The sequence below is a fragment of the Nyctereutes procyonoides genome, unplaced genomic scaffold (assembly GCF_905146905.1).
Source record: "Nyctereutes procyonoides isolate TBG_1078 unplaced genomic scaffold, NYPRO_anot_genome, whole genome shotgun sequence".
NCBI lineage: Eukaryota > Metazoa > Chordata > Mammalia > Carnivora > Canidae > Nyctereutes > Nyctereutes procyonoides.
Window position 1 is genome coordinate 8,770,499 of NW_026575141.1, and position 6,614 is coordinate 8,777,112.

The window sequence follows — 6,614 nt, forward strand, 5'->3', positions numbered from 1 at the left end:
CTCAACCGCTGAACCACCCTGGTGTCCCTCAAGTGGTTTAAATTTTTTTTTAAATTTCAGTATAGTTGACACAATGTTACCTTGGTTTCAGGTACAATTCCAAGTGGCTTTCAATAGATGCCTACTAGATAGATATCAAATATAGTTTAGCTGCTAGCTTAGATATGATAATAGTAATAGCAATAATAGTAATAGTATTATATGTAATAATACTATATATATAACTATATTTATCTACCAATGTACAATATACATCAATGTATAACAATAATAGCTATTATAAATTTTGATCCTTAATCCATGCCAGACATCTTAAGTGTTTTTTAAAAATATAATGTCCCTTTATCCTCAAAATAACCTTATACTAGTTGTAGGATTTACTTTTTCCAATTTTACAAATGAGGAAACGAAAGGAATTGAAGTAATCAGAGACAAACTGCCTCGATTCCTATTGAACCTCAGTGACTCACCACATCAGTACACATTCTCTTTTCTTCCCTCTTGCTAAAGGAGAAAAGGCACCCATCCTCCTATGGCATCTGCCATCCCCCATCTTCTCTTCCACTTTTCACCTCCTAGAACCATAACCCCATCAGAAACCTTTCCCACTCATATATTAAGTAAAATGGGGTTAATGATTATACTCAGCACTTAGGGACATTGTGAGGATCAAATTATATATATATATATATATATATATATATATATATATATATATATATAGCAGTGTCTGACACATAGCTAACATTGGCTGAAGGATAAAGAAGATGAATGAGGAATATGACCCTACTCATTCATTTGTTGGGAACTACAGTCTCTATATCACTTCCTTCTTCTTTAGGATAAAATAGTGGCAAAGCGGTTAATGGTAGGAAACAAAGTACAACAAAATGTCGATGTGTGCTTTGGGAATCACTGTGGTTTTAAAGCAGAAGTATGCTTAGTGACTTGAGAAACAGGTTTAATATTCTTTCGTTGCAAAAATATTATTGCATACAATGTCTGTTGCAGACAATAAGCCTGAGTGGGTTTTTTGTGAGCTAATGTGCCAAGGAATTATAAAAAGATTCAGATTTCTTAATGTTGTTTTTCCTTTAGATTTGCTTCTCTATTTTCTCAAGGTTTCCTGGCTCACGAATTCATATGCTGGTTTTAGCATTTCAAGAGGAAACTGTAAAACTTCTTTTGGGGCATCTCTCTAGGTCCTCATAATTTTAATGCTGTATAAAGTAAGTTCAGTGTGGAGACAATTGCCTGGAAATTTCTTCTCCCCTAGTTATTTTAAATAATTTATTTTCAATATGTGGTAATGAACCAAATGTACTTTTACAAGAGACTTTAACCTTTTAGTGGCATTATTTGAAAGCTTCTTTTTTTGCCTACTTTTTAAAATCGTAGGCCAACTTGTGTTTTTATTATAGCTTCACAATTCTCTTTCTCCATATGGTTTCTTTTTCTAAAGTAAATAAATAAACAAATAAGCAACCTTTTGCTATGTCTAGAATATTGACACAGTCTACCACTAGGTAATTTAATAAAACATGTTTTGTTATCATTTAAGTGAAATCCCAGATTGTCAAGAGAACCATAATCAGAGTTCAAAATGTCTGTCTGTTTGGTTGGAGAATGTTGTACCTGAAAAAAAAAACACATGAAATTATCTAGTTCAGTCTTTTAATATTAATAATTTGTAGACTGAGGATATAGAAGATCACTTGTCTTCTCCATAAGTAACCAGGCTGTTTAGAGACATGGCATGCTATAAAACCCAGAGTACCATAAGCTCCCTTCCATGCTGCCTCCCATTTAAACAGTGTGAGCTCTGAGAAATTAAGGAAATATCAAAATGCATCCCTAGTCAAGCAAAAATTCTATGAAGTCAGTATTCTAGCAATATGTTTATGAATATTTTCTAATTAATGCATAGTTAAGCAGAGATTCGTCTTTGATCTTAAAGCATCATTTAAAATACATTAGTTTGCTTTTCAACTATAATAATAGGAGGTGCAATTTAACCCTTCTTTATTACATGATCTTAACTGCTCCTGAATCATCACGTTAAACATAAATGATGTTGTGTAATGAGAAAGCATTATGTATAAGGTAACCAAATAAATGCTTACTTAAAAGAATTTTATTTGAATTCTATGCAACTAAGTTAGCCAACTCAGGGTTTCTGCCTCTCAGTTTACAAATGTATAAGGTGGAGATCATACATGTTTTATTTTCTTTGCAGGATTTGTCAGTGTCAAGGAGATGACCTATGTGAAGATGTTCTTTAAATGATAAACTATTATACAATCTCATGATGATATTGGGACACTTGACAGAAGATAATATAATGGCAACTGGGGATGTATGCAGGAACAGCTATTTGGCCAATTTTCCAGAGCCTTCAAGGGTCAGCACATGGATAAATTCACCACGATACAGGGTTTAGCTTTCTGCCTTTGCATAAGAAGAAACCCACACTGATGGAACTCAGGCGAATTGACTGACAAAAACTAATTTCAAAACTGCTGATCTAAATGAGCAAAAAAATTCCTAAATTTTAATGATCGAAATGCTCATATTCCCTGTCCAGCACATAACCTTTCTGGTATTAGGCAAGGAACCTTGTCAAGAGGAAATGAGTTTCTTCACTTACAAAATACATTACAGTAGAATGCAGTGGTTCTTTTCTTTTAACCTTTTAATTTTTTTTTATTTTTTATTTTTTATTTTTTTATTTTAACCTTTTTAAATGATTTTTCTCTCTCTCTCTCTCCACACACACACACACACACACAAACACATGTGTCTGTATATAATTTTTTCTAAACCATTGAGAGTAGATTATATATATCATGACATTTTACACCTTAATACTTCAATGTATATCTCCTAAGAACAAAGGTATTGTCTTCTGTAATCTCTTTTTTTAAATTTCATTTATTTATTCATGAGAGACACAGATAGAGAGAGAGGTAGAGACACAGATAGAGGGAGAAGCAGGCTCCATACAGAGTGCCTGATATGGGACTCAATCCCTGGTCTCCAGGACCACCACCTGGGCCAAAGGCAGTGCTAAACCGCTGAGCCACCCGGGCTGCCCTGTCTTCTGTAATCTTTAGTGCAGTTATCAAATTCAAGAAATTTAGCACTGATACTATACTATTAATGATCCAAATTTGTCAGCTGTTCCAATAATAAACTTTGTAACGATTTTTTTTCCCTGTTAGTCAAGGCTCACAGATTGCATTTAGTTGTCATGTTTCTAGTCTTCTTTAATCTGCCTTCTTCAGTCTTTTTCTGTTCTTTTTGACACTGAGGTTTTTTAATGAATATAGGCCAGATTTTTCTTCTTCCTAAATTTCTCTCTTTTTTCTTAAGAGAATGTTTCTCATTTTAGGATTGTCTGATGTTTCCTCATAATTAGACTCAAGTTATGCATGTCTGGCAGGAATCTGTGTGCCACTACTGATAATAGTATCCTTCTCAAGATGTCATATATGGAGGTTCCCTTCATTGGTAATATTAATTTTGATCTCCTGATCAAGGTTACTTTGTTTCTCCCCTGGATAGATACTATTTTCCCCTTGGAACTCATAAGCAATCTGTGCAGAGACACTTTAAAATCACATTTGGCTCCTCATTAAACATTCTCCCCACAATTCACCATACATGAAAGGTTCTTGCCTGAACCATTTTCAGGTTGTAGTGATGGTAAATTTTGAGTAGTTGCTTTGAGAGAGTGGTGGTTCTTGTAAGAGATACTTTATCCAAGTCTTGATAGACCCAATGAGTCCTCTTCACCTCCCCAATAGTTGGCAACTCTTTGATGATTCTTTACCCTACACAGCCCTGGATAAACATTGCCAACTGCCATCTCTTTCAGCTCCCCTCTACATGTTCCAGTCTAGCCATCTCTTTTTCTGTTCAGTCTTTCTCCAGGCAGGGTAAAGCATGTTGTCTTTCTCTTCTTACTATCTGCAAACCCATTTCAAACCTGTCTTTCTGTGATTACATCCAGATAAAATTCATTGAAGCTTTAACTTTTAACTTACACATTTAAAGATAATACTTTAGTTAATTTCAAGATAGTCACACCTATTGTTTTAATTTGGCTAGTTTAAAGTTCAAAAGGCAATCTGACTTTTCTTTTTCCCAAGTGCTTGAAAGCCACTTTATTGTCTTGTTCTCATATAAGCTAGATTATTATATTGATGGCTATTATGAATACTGATAGTAATGTACATGTAGTTGATTCTAAAATAAAGCCAATAATTTTTTCTATTTAATTGTCTCCTTCAAAAATGAAGTCCTTAAAAATTTATTCAAAAAGCATACTTTCTAAATAATTGGGATTCTGTTTAAAGTATTGATTTCTAAATTTATTCTGGATTTTCCTAGCAGAATAAAAATGGACTGCCAAGGCTAAGATATTAGATTCCATGGCAAAATGACTTATTATATATACATATATATTTTTTACATTTAATTTGTACCTCTTGTAGAATTTTTAATCTACAAAATGGCTTAAGGAATATTGTGTCAACGAACTCCTTATTTCATCAGTGAGGTCTCTAAGATCCAGAGGATTTCATTATCTTGTTCATAGCAAATCTGGGAATTCCCTTTGCTTATTCATAGCTTGATATCTTTTCTTTTCTCCAAAAGTCCTGCCAGTTTCTTACCTCTTGCCTGTAGAACTGATTATTCAAATAACTCAAGAAGCTTTTAAAATAGTCTTTCAGTTTTATTTCCTGCAGTTAATGAGGATATACAGTAGGGAAGACTTAGCCTAAACTAGGAAGGAGGTTGGAGAAACCTAGAGGTTAACTCTTGGGCTTAAGTTTAAAGAATGGTCAGTGAAATAAGGGGAGAAACTTGTACCTGTGCCTTAAGATGGGATTAGATAAGGGGCGCCTTAGTGGTACAGTCCACTAATAAACTAAATTACAAAAAGTTGACCAGCTTGAAAAATGTCCAGGCATAATAACCCAGTCTATTATGAGGATAACTCCTATTACTACTCTCAGGGAAGGATCAGCATTCAACAGATGCTTTTTGAATGACTGCAGGCAGCAAGTTAATGAGAACATAAACTTATATAATTATCACAGTACAATATGATATTCTTTATCTTTTAGTTCATCTTTTCTTAAAAGTAATCAAGTTTTAGTTGATTTTTAAACTTAAAAACAAATTCTACATGAATAATATATCAGAGTCACTAAATTTTTATTATAAAAATAATTCTGTGTTATTTCAGATTTTTATACCTTAATTGATATGTTTTGCATGTATCAACTAATTGAGGTCTCACCACAGCCCCATGAAGACAGATGTGAAATACAGAGATTATGTACTTACCCAGAAACTTCTACATGGACAGCGGAACTAATCCAAAGATAGCAACCATTCCATTGATATTATATCAGCTCTTTAATTTATTATTATTACTACCATGTTTGGCCTATGGGAGGGTCACTTACTTGGTGGATGTTGATAGATGCTTAAAAATAGGATCTGTCCACAGACCAAGGAAGGCCTGGGCCCTATATCATGGAACTAGCTGCTGCAGTTTCAGCCCAGACCACAAGGTGTAGGTGGACGTTTGGTGTCTCAAATTTTCATGCTTGGAAAGTGTAGATATGGCATACATACCACCAGCTGAATGTGAAAATATTACTCAAGCAGTCAATTTTGTTTTTTGTTTGTTTTTGGATGAGGAAGGAGCAGGGTACTATGAAAGTTGTAGACTCAGTTGACTGTCAGGCTAAATTCACTGAGTTGGGTTGAATCAAAGCACACAACCTTTTGGTTTCAGCTAAGAAAATGTTGCATGCTTCCATAGCCCAACCCACCATGAAACTTGAACCTAAAAGCTGTGGCAAAATATGTGACATCAAAGACTGATCTTGGCTGCATGCAATGGATATCCTACATGGTGGTCTAACAAAATAGCAATTCATATTCTAACATAATGGGAAGTACAGAAGTAGTCCAAGGCAGAGTCAGCAGCTTCCCTGTGATTGATGTCTAGGTCTTCTGTCTTAGTGCTTGGTGATCCTTACCATCTGGTTCTCAGAATCAAGGTTTGCCTCATTGGTACAATATAGTTTATCTACTTTTAGCCTCAAGTCAGTGTTTCCAAAGGGAAAATATACTTCTAGAATGTATTCCTTTACAATGAAAATAAATACTTGTAGAAATCCCAAGCAGAGTTTTGTTCCTATCTCATTGGCCCCTACAAGCCCCTAGTGGTAATCATATGGATCCCCTAGTGAAAGGAGATCAGGTAATGCAGCATTTTACCTGGACACAAAGCCAACCTGAAGAATGAACTTCTGTAAATTACAATAACGTGGAAAATGGATATTGAGTAGACAACCAATATATTGGCCACAGTCTGTCCATGTTTTTTGGATTAGAAATCTTTAGGCTGAAGCAAGTATTCTAATATCTCAGTATCTGAGCACTGAACACCAGCAATGTGTGAAGTTCTAGTCTAGGTGCAGGAGGAATAAAAAACACAGCATATAGGACTGACCATGAGAAGCTTAAAATCTAAAAGGAGTTTAAAAAATATATAGTAAAGGCTTAAAATACAACAAGTTTTTACAAGATAA